The sequence below is a fragment of the Palaemon carinicauda genome, chromosome 3 (genome assembly GCF_036898095.1).
Source record: "Palaemon carinicauda isolate YSFRI2023 chromosome 3, ASM3689809v2, whole genome shotgun sequence".
NCBI lineage: Eukaryota > Metazoa > Arthropoda > Malacostraca > Decapoda > Palaemonidae > Palaemon > Palaemon carinicauda.
Window position 1 is genome coordinate 165,481,853 of NC_090727.1, and position 15,000 is coordinate 165,496,852.

At 34.3% G+C, this 15,000-nt stretch overlaps 1 long non-coding RNA gene across 1 annotated transcript in view; it reads left to right on the forward strand.

Annotated features, from left to right (window-relative positions):
* LOC137637989 (uncharacterized) overlaps positions 1-15,000 on the forward strand; it is a 227,198-nt gene that overhangs the window by 197,368 nt on the left and 14,830 nt on the right. Inside the window, exon 4 of the long non-coding RNA XR_011043843.1 lies at positions 764-893. This is a non-coding gene — a long non-coding RNA (uncharacterized lncRNA). The remainder of the gene's footprint in view (positions 1-763; positions 894-15,000) is intronic.

Below are 15,000 nucleotides of genomic sequence, written 5' to 3' on the forward strand. Positions count from 1 at the left end.
CAATATTTTTGGTTTTAAAGGTCAAGGTCATTCTTAAAGGTCAAAAGTCAGTAAATTTTGAACTATACGAGGTGTAGATTCCATATTTGGCAGGCATGTTTTATAAATAAGACTGATATGCAGGGTTAGCCCAGTGATATATATATAGATATAAAAGGCTAAGCAGTAGAAATTTACCTCTCCCAGGGGCTTTAGTCTTTCAAAAATGCATGGTTACTTGTCTTTAATGATATCATCAAATAAAAGAATATCAAATTATTCAGATAACCGATAATCTTGATTATAGTTACGTCGCTTTGAAAAAAAGGGAAAAAAATAGATCTGGATTTACTAACGGTTTGATTTGGATGGCATTGAACATTTACAGCCCTGGAATGTTTGCAAATTCATTTTTGCGTAGTGATGTAAATAATACAACAGTAGTTGGAGATATTTCCATCAGCCTCTGTCGTTACTGCTTAGACTTGAAAATAAACGGTATTGATAACTATAAAATTTTTAATTGATGTTTACTTATTTTTACAAAAAATGATTTGTTTTTAACAGTATTTTTGCAATATTGTTAAAATTACCCTCATCAATTTGTCCTCCCCTATTTGCAGTCAAGTAAATCATAGTGAAAACCCAATTTGCACAATCAGTAGGATACGGGTATTAGCGCTCGTATATAATTGACTATTTTTAACGTTAATGGAAATGGTATAATAAGAGATGCGTCATTAATTAATTTTTTTTTTTCAGTACATGTAATTTTTTCTTACAGCTGTGGAGCGAATGGTAAATTGATTTCCAAAAAAGTGTCGCAACAGCAGCAATGTCATCAACATCCGGAAATATCAGAGAAGGCGCATATAGACAAAGTTCGATTAAACAAAACATACTTGTCAGTTTCGGTAAGGAAATTACAATAATACTTTTTTTTTTATCTATTTTATTTTATCTTTTTTCCACTGCTGTGAAATTTAATTTCTGTAAACTGTACGTTCATTATGAATTTGGTAATTAGTATCTGAAATGGTCCTTATAGATTATTTCGGTTCCCAGTAATTCGGATACGTCGGAATATTATTGAGATCTTTGCTCTCGTGGAAAACAGTTGATAACACCCGAAAAAATTTAAAATTAGTTATTAAGAAATATAATTTTCTCAATGTTTTAATTTTGGAAAAATAGTACTTATATGTCATACCAATAAGATTGATTTGATTATATTGTAACAATAAACCCAGTTTAAAGCTCTATTAAAATACTGTCTTGTGTGTCTATAACGTGCGTGATATAATTGTCGTTATATCATAGAGATTTGATTTTATGATTTATACATGTTTATTGTATAGATTGGTCTCAATTTTTGTTTAGTATCCGTGAGGCATCGAACATCAATGCAAAATTATCTGTTGTTAATGGAATTTATCGATCGACTCAGAAAGAACTTTTGAAGGTTTCCACCAGAATCAATATTGACTCTGGTTTCCACTACCTGGCAATAAGTGTGGTTCAGAATAACTCTACGGGATAGTTACATACAGTCTCATACAGTTAAATTTTCTATGAATCGATATAAGAAATACTTATTTGTTTTTATTATTGTTTCGTAGTCTCCCTGAAGAGCAAGTATCTGGATATATATATATATATATATATATATATATATATATATATATATATATATATATATATATATATATATATATATATATATATATATTCCAAGTAACGCTGAGCGTTCGGAAAGTGGGAGAAGGATTAGTCATACCCTAGTAAGAGAGATAGGTTGGGGTGAGAGTGCTTGTGTGCATAACTGTAAATATTTACCAGACATTTCTGTTGGGTCCCGTACACTATAGTCCATTTCTTTTAGCGAGTCATATTTGCACCGACTCGCAACGGTGCCCTTTTAGCTCGGAAAAGTTTCCTGGTCGCTGATTGGTTAGAATTATCTTGTCCAACCAATCAGCAATCAGGAAACTTTTCCGAGCTAAAAGGGCACCGGTGCGAGTTGGTGCAAATATGACTCTCTAAAAGAAATGGAATATAGCATCTGATATTTGTGTTGTTTTTGTATGTCCCGTTGAAATACAAAGCGTAAAAAAAAACAAAGAATAAATAGTACAGTAAATAGGATTCGATATTTTAAGACGACGTACATACATATACATATACCCAGGCACTTCCCCCAATTTTGGGGGGTAGCCGACACCAACAATGAAACAAAACAAAAAAGGGGACCTCTACTCTCTACGTTCCTTCAGCCTAACCAGGGACTCAACCGAGTTCAGCTGGTACTGCTAGGGTGCCACAGCCCAACCTCCCACATTTCCACCACAGATGAAGCTTCATAATGCTGAGTCCCCTACTGCTGCTACCTCCACGGTCATCTAAGGCACCGGAGGAAGCAGCAGGGCCTACTGGAACTGCGTCACAATCGCTCTCCATTCATTCCTATTTCTAGCACGCTCTCTTGCCTCTCTCACATCTATCCTCCTATCACCCAGAGCTTTCTTCACACCATCCATCCACCCAAACCTTGGCCTTCCTCTTGTACTTCTCCCATCAACTCTTGCATTAATCACCTTCTTTAGCAGACAACCATTTTCCATTCTCTCAACATGGCCAAACCACCTCAACACATTCATATCCACTCTAGCCGCTAACTCATTTCTTACACCCGTTCTCTCCCTCACCACTTCGTTCCTAACCCTATCTACTCGAGATACACCAGCCATACTCCTTAGACACTTCATCTCAAACACATTCAATTTCTGTCTCTCTGTCACTTTCATTCCCCACAACTCCGATCCATACATCACAGTTGGTACAATCACTTTCTCATATAGAACTCTCTTTACATTCATGCCCAACCCTCTATTTTTTACTACTCCCTTAACTGCCCCCAACACTTTGCAACCTTCATTCAATCTCTGACATACACCTGCTTCCACTCCACCATTTGCTGCAACAACAGACCCCAAGTACTTAAACTGATCCACCTCCTCAAGTAACTCTCCATTCAACATGACATTCAACCTTGCACCACCTTTCCTTCTCGTACATCTCATAACCTTACTCTTACCCACATTAACTCTCAACTTCCTTCTCTCACACACCCTTCCAAATTCTGTCACTAGTCGGTCAAGCTTCTCTTCTGTGTCTGCTACCAGTACAGTATCATCCGCAAACAACAACTGATTTACCTCCCATTCATGGTCATTCTCGCCTACCAGTTTTAATCCTCGTCCAAGCACTCGAGCATTCACCTCTCTCACCACTCCATCAACATACAAGTTAAACAACCACGGCGACATCACACATCCCTCCCTGTCTCAGCCCCACTCTCACCGGAAACCAATCACTCACTTCATTTCCTATTCTAACACATGCTTTACTACCTTTGTAGAAACTTTTCACTGCTTGCAACAACCTTCCACCAACTCCATATAACCTCATCACATTCCACATTGCTTCCCTATCAACTCTATCATATGCTTTCTCCAGATCCATAAACGCAACATACACCTCATTACCTTTTGCTAAATATTTCTCGCATATCTGCCTAACTGTAAAAATCTGATTCATACAACCCCTAACTCTTCTAAAACCACCCTGTACTTCCAAGATTGCATTCTCTGTTTTATCCTTAATCCTATTAATCAATACTCTACCATACACTTTTCCAACTACACTCAACAAACTAATACCTCTTGAATTACAACACTCATGCACATCTGCCATACCCTTATATAGTGGTACAATACATGCACAAACCCAATCTACTGGTACCATTGACAACACAAAACACACATTAAACAATCTCACCAACCATTCAAGTACAGTCACACCCCCTTCCTTCAACATCTCAGCTTTCACACCATCCATACCAGATGCTTTTCCTACTCTCGTTTCATCTAGTGCTCTCCTCACTTCCTCTATTGTAATCTCTCTCTCATTCTCATCTCCCATCACTGGCACCTCAACACCTGGAACAGCAATTATATCTGCCTCCCTATTATCCTCAACATTCAGCAAACTTTCAAAATATTCTGCCCACCTTTTCCTTGCCTCCTCTCCTTTTAACAACCTTCCATTTCCATCTTTCACTGTCTCTTCAATTCTTCCGCCAGCCTTCCTTACTCTCTTCACTTCTTTCCAAAGCTTCTTCTTATTCTCTTCATATGACTGACCCAATCCCTGACCCCACCTCAGGTCAGCTGCCCTCTTTGCCTCACGTACCTTACGCTTTACTTCCACATTTTTCTCTCTATATTTTTCATACTTCTCTATACTATTATTCTGCAGCCATTCTTCAAAAGCCCTCTTTTTCTCTTCCACTTTTACCTTCACTCCTTCATTCCACCATTCACTGCCCTTCCTCATGCTGCCTCCAACAACCTTCTTGCCACATACATCACTTGCAATCCCAACAAAATTTTCTTTTACTAACTTCCACTCCTCCTCTAAATTACCAGTTTCTCTTACTCTCACCTCGTCATATGCCATTTTCAACCTTTCCTGATATTTACTTTTTACCCCCGGTTTTATTAACTCTTCAACCTTCACTACCTCCCTCTTATATCCACCTACTCTATTCCCCCACTCTTTTGCTACAACTAATTTTCCTTCCACCAAAAAATGATCAGACATACCGTTTGTTATACTCCTAAACACGTGCACGTCTTTCAATCTTCCAAACATTCTTTTAGTTATCAACACATAATCCATTAATGCCCTTTCTACTACTCTTCCATTTGCCACTCTTACCCACTCTTATCACGACGTAGTGATAATATTTCACATTATTATTATTATTATTATTATTATTATTATTATTATTATTATTATTATTATTATTAGCTAAGCTACAACCCTAGTTGGAAAAGCAAGATGCTATAAGACCAAGGGCTCCAATAGGGAAAATTAGCCCAGTGAGGAAAGGAAATAAGGAAATAAATAAACAATAAGTGAAATAATTAAAAATCAAGATATTTTATAAACAGTATCAACATTAAAACATATTTCATATATAAACTATAAAAAGACTTATGTCAGCCTGTTCAACATAAAAACATTTGCTGTAAGTTAGAACTTTTGAAGTGGCTTATATGATTAAAACCCATATTAGTGGATTAAGTGACTAGCTACTGTATTTCCATTATTTAATATAAAAATTTTTTCCTAAAGCCTATAGAAAGTCTTTAAAATGGGTCATAGTGAAATGAAAAAAGCAATAAGAAAGTTATCTGGAACCTTTAAAAATGTTAATGACGCCTTATATCTTGATGACCTTCTTGGGAAAACAAACTGTATTTTAGCATAAGAGGGAAAATTTTCACATTTGTAGAGAGAGAGAGAGAGAGAGAGAGAGAGAGAGAGAGAGAGAGAGAGAGAGAGAGAGAGGATCGATCTCATAAATAAAACTACGACAGTTTTTCCCGAATAATGTCATTTTCACAATATCTTTGTTGTAAGGAGAAAGCGGAACAAAGCGTTGTACATTCATCAAACATGCGATAATTCAATTATTACAGTTAAAACTAACGTCTATTCTATTGTTTGTATGAGAGAGAGAGAGAGAGAGAGAGAGAGAGAGAGAGAGAGAGAGAGAGAGAGAGAGAGAGAGAGAGTGTTATCGTGCACCTTATGTACCACTTTCGTCGTACCCTGGAATATTATTGAAATCTCTATCGGAATTGTCCATGTTAATTCAGTAAACAGTATATATATATATATATATATATATATATATATATATATATATATATATATATATATATATATATATATATATATATATATATATATATATATATACGCACATATATATATATGTATATATATATATATATATATATATATATATATATATATATATATATATATATATATATATATATATATATCTTTTATTTTTCTAAAGTGACTGATGAAGAATAGTTATATTTAGAAATACTTAAATACACAAACCACGAAGGACTATATTTAGTATCACTTTGTATTACTTATTAGGATTGTTAAGGCCTTTTTGGTAACGACCCGCTCAAACTCGTTAGTGCCTTTAGAGTTTGCAACCTTACCATCTTTGTGAGCTGAGGATGGGGCATGGGGGAATCAATAGGTCTACCTGCTGAGTCATCAGCAGCCATTGCTTGGTCGTCCTTGTTCCTTAGTTGGGTGGAGAGGTGGTATGGTCGTTGATCATATTTTATATGGTCAGTCTCCTGGGCATTGTCCTGCTTGCTATGTCAATGTCACTATCACTTGCCTCTGCCATTCATGAGTGGCTTATAAACCTTTACGGTTATGATTAATATTCTTTTGTATGTGTATCAATTTGAGTAGAATTACGCGAATAGGAATCAAAGTTTTCTCTCTTCGTTGTTTCAGGTAACAACTGATTTACATTTTAGAGGCGACCAAAGCCGGGATCTGTATGAATGACTTTTTAATCCCTTTGTTCATTCTTGTCGATTTTGGGGGGGTAACTATGCAAATTGGTTTGCAGAGTTTTGATATTTTTGATTGACCTTTCCGTTAGTGATTGCTAGATATCTGATATAAGAGATCTGCTTGATAAATAAAGGAAAATCCGGCATCGGATGTTGAGATTACTTTATCCTGACCTTATCCTAAAGTGTTTGTCGAAAATATTGAGAACGATAAGTAAAAATGTATTTCAATATGGCGTATATGTAATGTACTTTATAATGACCATTAAAATAACAATAAAAATAGTAGAAAGGCTTTCTTGGTAATAACAACGCCAATAATAATTATGATAACTAAGCAGCCTTATAAATTCAACATAAGAATTATAATTCGGGACACTGCATCAAATGTTCATGAAAAACGCAATCCTGAGTTGTGTGTAAAACGTCTAATTTAGTGGTTCATTATCATTTGGTGTTAATTCATTGTATTCTTTTGTGTTAAAGAAATTCATTATATGCTTATTTTAATTTTCTTTTGGGCTTATTTCCTCCCCCTTTCTTCTTAATTAGAAAATACCATTTATTTATTTAATTTTAATATTTTCCTTTCAAGTACAACATCCCCAGATAGGAAATGATTACCTGTAGTGTTATTCTGCTTTTACCATCTCATTGTTGCTGCAATGAATTCGAAACGTGTAAAAAAAAAAAAAAAGTACTTCATGACGAGGTAACTTTATCAATGTTTTTCTTCTTACGTAATCATTCCTTCCTCTAAGCTGAAAATTTCAACCTTAGCCCTTCTCTTTCCTATTTTAATTTCTTGACAATATCCATAATTTGAAATGGATGATTAATCCGATGATAAAAATTTATGATTTTTATGCTGGAAATTCAGATCGCGTTGGGAGCTGTTGGGAGTAAGTATAGTGGATGCTAGTTTGATGGAAGTGTTTAGGAGAGAAAGGCATAGATATCCTGTAGGATTTGATATCGTCAAGAAAGAATGCCAGACATGTGGAGAAATAGCCAAATGGCCCCGATCTACAAAAGGAAGGTTGTTGTGCAGGAGTATGGGAACTACAGAGGAATTAAGCTGATGTCACATACAATGAAAATATAAGAGAGGATTATAGAAGGAAGATTGAGAATGGAAACCACAATTTGTAAAAAGCGCAGGAAAGAGCGCAGTTGATGCAATATTTGCACAAAGGCAGACAGTAGAGAAATATAGATAGAAACAGAAAGGACCACATCTGGCGTATATTGATCTGGAAAAAGCGTATGATACGGTACCTAGGCAGGAAGTGTGGAGGTGCTTGAGAGAGAAGAGTTTCTGAAAAAAATATGTCAGAATAAAGAAAGATATGTATGCAGAGGAAACCACACAAGTATAAAGCACTATTGGAACTACAGAAAAGTTTAAGTGAAAGTTGGTTCAGCCCCTAGTCCCTACATGTTATAACATCGAAAATTAGAGAAGAGGTGCCCTGGAGTGCAATGTTTGCTGATTGCCTTGTGCTGACAGATCTAACAAGAGAAGGTGTCCAACTGAAGTTAGAAAAAGGGAGATAATAACTTGAGAGTAGAGGCTTAAGAATTAGCAGAAAAAAAAAAAGAGAGAATATATGGGGGAAAGGTGGGGAGGAATGGCAGGGAACAGTGAAGTTAAGCCAAGAAGACATAAAGAGGTTTACTTTGTAATAGGAGGATCAGTGTAAAGGTTAAAGGAAACCTGTATAAAAGTTTTGTTAGACTAGCTAGGCTCTATGGGGCAGTAACTTGGTCAATAAAGAAAGAGCAAGAAAGAAAAATGGAAATGGAAGAGATAAAAATACTAAGGTGGATAAGTGGTGTATAGGAAAAGATAAGATCAGGAGTAAATTAGTCAAGGGGATAGTCAAATTATTAGAGGTTTCAAAGAAAGCTCAGAGAAGAAGACTGAAATGGTTTGGTCATGTCATGAGGAGGGAAGATGAACACGTATGTAAATGGGTTATGAATAATGGATGTGAAAGCCAGAGAAGGGAGGGGAAGGCTAGCGTTCAGGTGGGAATATGAATTAATGAATGATATGAAGGAAAAGGGTCTAAGAGAAGATATACGAGACAGAGGAAGATGGAGAAGGCTGACTAGAAACAGCCACCCCTTATAGAAATGGGAATGCTGAAGTCAAAGATATATATATATATATATATATATATATATATATATATATATATATATATATATATATACACACACTATATATATATATATATATATATATATATATATATATATATATATATATATATATATATATATATATATATATATATATATATGTATATACACACACACACACACTAATGTATGCGACTTGTTATAAATTATGTACGTGTATATATATATATATATATATATATATATATATATATATATATATATATATATATATATGTATATATATATATATATATATATATATATATATATATATATGTGTGTGTGTGTGTGTGTATAATTTCTGATCACGCTCAGCTCTTCCGTCCCTTGGGTAGGGGGGATAGGAAGCAGTCATACCATAGTAAGAGGGGAGCATAGTAAGAGGGGAGTGCACTCCCCTCTTACTATGGTATGACTACTTCCTATCCTCCCTACCCGAGGACGGGAGAGCTGAGGGTGATCAGAAATTATATACACACACACACACACACACACACACACACACATATATATATATATATATATATATATATATATATATATATATATATATATATATATATATATATATATATATATATATATACATACATACATACATACACACACATACATACATACATACATACACAGTACTATATATATGTATATATATACATACATACATACATACATAATAAAGCCAACACTAAATCATTATTATATAAAGGAGATATTTATACTTTATAATGTAAACTATTACTAAGTCTGGAGAAAAAAAAAAGAGAATTATGATGAGGCCAAATACACCAATGTATCATATCGTCCTTGACACATACATCATGTATCAAATTTTTATTTCCCGCATGACTGATTGATCTACTAATAAGGAGACAGATAGACTGAGCTAGTTCTCTACATTGGGTGTATGTGTGTGTGCGTATATGTGCCGCTGTGGTAACTAAACCAATTAAGCAATGTGGTGCGCCAAGAGACTGGCAAGTGCCAAGCAATCTACTCTGCAGGCACATCTAAAATGCTGATGTGCATGATTATTTGGGCCCCGAAAATGACTTCATTTTCCTGGAGTGTGGAGGAGGCTCTCTCTCTCTCTCTCTCTCTCTCTCTCTCTCTCTCTCTCTCTCTCTCTCTCTCTCTCTCTCTCTCTCTCTCTCTCTCTCTCTCTCTCTCATAATGATATGTATATTTCAGATTTGATGCAATCTAACATCATAATCGTATGTTGATTAGTTGATGCTTATAATTTTACAGTTTTACTTATAAATTGAATACTATATGTATGCTATTGAACTAACATACGGTATTGTTGTTTACTTTAGCCGCCCCCCCTGCGTCTTTCTTTGTTTGTTTTTTTTATCTTGATAATATTCGATTCTCAGTAAAAAAAAATGTATCTGAAATCTTCATTACTTCATTAATATTCGGAAATGTTGGAAAACTTCGACTTAACTAACAAATTCAAATAGTCTAATTATAAGCATGCCCATGTGGATAAATGACCATATGTTCTTAAGTTCAAATGTTTACCTATATTCTATTTCCGCTCATTATTCTTAAAAAACGTGAGGATATTTTAAATTTTATTGACAATATAAAGCAACACGTTAAGGGTTGTCTTTGGATCAAAGATTGGCCTCGTGACACACTAAAACTAAAGTAAGATTAATACTGATACAGTAGGAATATAAATTCGGTCTTTCACGAGCTGAAAATTCCAAATAGGAATTAAATGTTTGAAAACACATGAACTCTATAAGCTAAAGACTACATACTTAGCATGTTTACTGCATTAATCGAAGTGATTTTTATATTTTGGTCAAGGTCAACAAGACCAAATATGAATTTGCTCATGACCATAAATTTGGACTAAATGTGATGGAAACTTCATATTTGACTTGCATAATCCACCAACGTTCGTTCGTTCAGATTGGCCGGCATTTACAGCCGAGCGGGAATCCACCAACCGTTTCTATGTATCAAGTGAAATGAATGTCATATTAGTAGGTCGAAGATTATAAGAATTTAACCGTGGCCATATCATTTTGACTACATTAGATAAACACTTCTGGTTTTTATAACTCACAAACGTTGCCACTTTACCGACTTAGGTAAAAGTCAAGGTAAAATTTTTTCTTTTCAATCTTTACCATATATCCTGTACAATCCACTAATGAAGCTGATGGGTCAAGTGATGTTTAAGTTAAAGATAAGTTCATAATCTTTGGTCAAAGGGAGAAAGGAAAGGAGGATTCGGAGATTAATAAGGACAATAATGACTAATGATACAAATATCGAATATTAGTGTCTTTAATTGTAGAGTCGCACTTCTCATCGTATCGTCTATATTTACTGCCGAACTATTTGGCATATTGACGACTATTGAAAAAAATAGCATTATAGAAGGAGGGCATTTCTACAATTTTTATAGATGCGAGAAGTGTCTTACAAGCTTGGGAAGTTTTTAATTTCCGTAACCCTTTGGTAGATTTTATAGTGGCTCTTTATTATTATGCTGAGAGGTATAATGGTTCAGTTTTCCGGGGTTCTGCCATGCTTAGGTGTTCCGGAAAATGAGAAGACAGATAAAGTGGGAAAGGAAGATGAAATTAAATTGCATCCAAGAAAATATCCCCTCAACTGTAATGACTTAACCAATCATAAAGAGGTTGTTTTATCAAATTTGTCAGTAGCATTGGGACACCCTAGTTGGAAATGAGATGAGGGAAATAACGAGTGTTATATCTCCTTGAAGGTATAACATGTTGCCCTTTCTGTGGGAGACTACTCTTTGTCGGCTTCTCATTGGGCACGCACATGTGACACATAATCTTTGATGACTGGCCAACACTAGCCATATTACGATGACTGTTTGATACCCCTGACAGTTAGGCCTTTATTGACCGAATGCCCAACTCTTGCTTGCTTGACAAATAGAGGTGGGGATGGCAAGTTCATACTTACAAAGATTCTTGGGAAAGATGTCTTGAATGATATTACCGTAGCAGCATTTCTAGATTTATTTCAGAAGCATGTCTTCTGAAAACTACTTAACTGCTATACTGTTTGCTTTTATGATTTTAATTGGAATTACCTTTTATAGTTTGATTATAACAAATGCTATCAGCGTCAATGACCTTTGATGTCAGGATACTAGGATACTCAAAAATCATTCATTCATTCATAACTGAGTAAGCCAGTGCTTTTCTGATTTCCTTCCGTTAACTTTCTTTTGCAGTTTAACAAAGAGTCTAAGAATATAAAGAGGATAGGATGTTGGACACACAAACAAAATATATATATATATATATATATATATATATATATATATAAAAACACAGAGGTAAATAAACTCAGTTGATGATGAGTGTATCTACTTTTATGTCTGATAGAAATTTTTCATATTATTCGTAAGTCACTTTTATTCCAATTGTGGATCACAACTTGAATTGAATATTCTTGAAGGTTATAATTCATGCCGTTTTAAAGATTGTCTTATAATTATATAGATTTCCATGCAAAGAAGCATTCAAGGTGAATACTGCTTTGTCAGCACAATAGTATTAGCGTTGATGCTGCTTTTCTGGATAACAGCATCTAAGATATGTCTAATTACAAGATTCTGTCTTTATGTAGTCTGTGCCGAAGGACATTCTTCAAATCCTTGTCATTTTAAACTGAGCCAAAGATGAGATAGGAAAATATACTGAGATATAATAAGATTTAGACTGAGTTCTTAAAATATCTATAATATATTCACTTAATTTGTAATTATTTATATTAAAACGAAATTTATTCCTAACATGACAATGTGTCATAAGAGTGAAATTGGTATACTGGCTTTAATTGATTAGAGGTTTTCAAGAGCTGGCATTTGTTTCAAAGTTAATTACAGTATTGAAATCCAGAGAGAGAGAGAGAGAGAGAGAGAGAGAGAGAGAGAGAGAGAGAGAAGAATTGTTTTTACGATCCTTATCTCTTGCTTTACTAAGCTTAATTTTTAAAGACGAATTTTGAAGACTCCACTTGAAAGTTTAAGCGTAACTTTAACAGATATTTTTACACCTGCTTAACAGTTAGTTAGTTACAAAGGGGAGGACCACTCGTGTTAGAGAAGGGGCAAACTTTCTCTCAGTATTCTGGGAGTTGATTTTTCCTTCTTTCGTGTGTACAGAGAAAAGCAGGAGGGGGAAAGTTTTCTATGTAAGCTTTTCTGTCTCAAGAGATGAGAGTTTGGCCCCTTTGAATAAGAGGGAAGGTGAAGAATTTTCTTTGATTTCTTATTATTTTAGGTCAAGTTCTTTTTAGTGTTAAATATCAGCACACATTAGGAGGCTTGGTCTCGAGATAACACTGTCATAAAAGAAAGATATACATAATATAGAAAAATGTAGGTAACTAGTTGAGATTACAATGATTTTTAAGAAGTAGGGAGAAGCACATACACTTTTATGTATATGTGTATATAAATATATATATATATATATATATATATTGTATAAATACACATATATATCAGTATATATGTATAGCCTACATGTAAATATATATATATATATATATATATATAATGTGTGTGTGTGTATGTATGTATGCATGTGTGTATATATATATATATATATTACACACACACACACACACACACACACATATATATATATATATATATATAAAATGTATATATGCTTGTGTGTATGCATGTATAGACATTTGGTTCAGGACTATGTACAAATGACTTCATGGAACAAAGGTTAGGCTGACAATCACATTTGTGGAACTGAATTTGAGGACAAGTGCGTTCATACACTATATCATCTGAATATCACCTGTTGATAACCCGATTCAGGAATGAGTGGATTCAGAGTCGAAATTTTGGAAAATATACACTATCAATGGAATTTTTGCAAATTCGAATTTTATACAGTATCAGAATTCCTGAGATTAATACATTTGTTAATTTTGTTGTTTTAATAATTTAGTAAAACATTGCCTGGAACTGTGGCCAGGCAAGCTCTTGCAATGTTGCAGCCCTTTTAGAGTGGAGAGATTCAATAGAGAGGGAATGGAGGGGGTTATAATTTAGTATCAAGGGGCCTGTTGCGAACCCTCAGGTAGATGCTCAGCCCTCTTTGGACTTGAAAACCTGTCCTTTATTTGTTATAACATTTAGGGCTCTTAGGCAGCTCCGAATATGTGAGCTTACGATACATTTAATCTTATCATCTGAGCACCATTAACTTTCACGTAGCTTTAAGAAGTCAAATGATTAGTACATAAACGCCCCTTCGATGTCTCTCGGACTGAGAATCTGATGTATTGAATTTGCAATATAGTAGTTTTACATGTAACTTTGTAACAAAGTATGCAAGAAAAATGTCAAAGGTTTTGAAATATAAAAAGTTGAAGAAAATTTTTAAAAAGTAATAAGAACATGAAGTTTGATGTCCAATGTATATTTTACTAGCATGTTGAAAACATTTAACGAATCTTCTCCACATATGATACGTGACAAGTTAATTTTTTTCCAGTATTGTGTAGATTTTTAGGAAATATTTTCTGTTACAATTCTAAGTTTTCTTTTTGCCAATATTATATAGCCATGTACATTTGGGATAATCTCTTTTTACTGCTATAAAAAATATGATCAGCATAAAAAGTTATAAGCAATTATACTCGTTCTTTTAAATTAGGTATAATTATGTATCAACGAAACATTATTTATAGAAGATAAATGATGGGTATTAGGAAAAGGAAGGAGTGAGGTTTCTTTTTCCCTCTGGGTTTGGAGAGGATGTGGTTTACCTTAATACTTTTCCTTGTCCTATGAAATCGAACACCTCAAAATGGCATACTTGATGTCTTCTCTTCTTATAAAGGAAAACATTGCTTGCAGTAAACAATGTCCCCTTCCTCGTCTGCTTACTCCTTCGAAGACTAACACAGGACTTGAAAACCCCTTTGACTTCCTTTAACCACAACTCCCTTCTCACACAGGGTCTTCTCTTAGGGTAGGAGTCCACCCTCTGAAACTAGGAGTGGTTATTTTCATATCTGTATTGTATCTGTTAGCAATGCAGGTATAAAATAGTGGGACGTTTTAGTTTCCAATCAACTTATTTTTTTTAATTCCTGTTTTTTTTTTTTTTTTAATCTGCAACAAGACTGAAAAGAACCAGTGGGACGTTTATACACATCAGTTAACGTGTTTTGGTAAAGATCATTAGAAACCCTCAAGCCTATGCTGGTTTGATGCTTCCCTATGGAAAAATGAAAAGAACAATAGTAACTTTATACTTTTTTTTATACTTACTATTAGTACATGATACTCGGTATCTTGAACATAATCAGGTTTTTAGGTATCCGGGGGTAA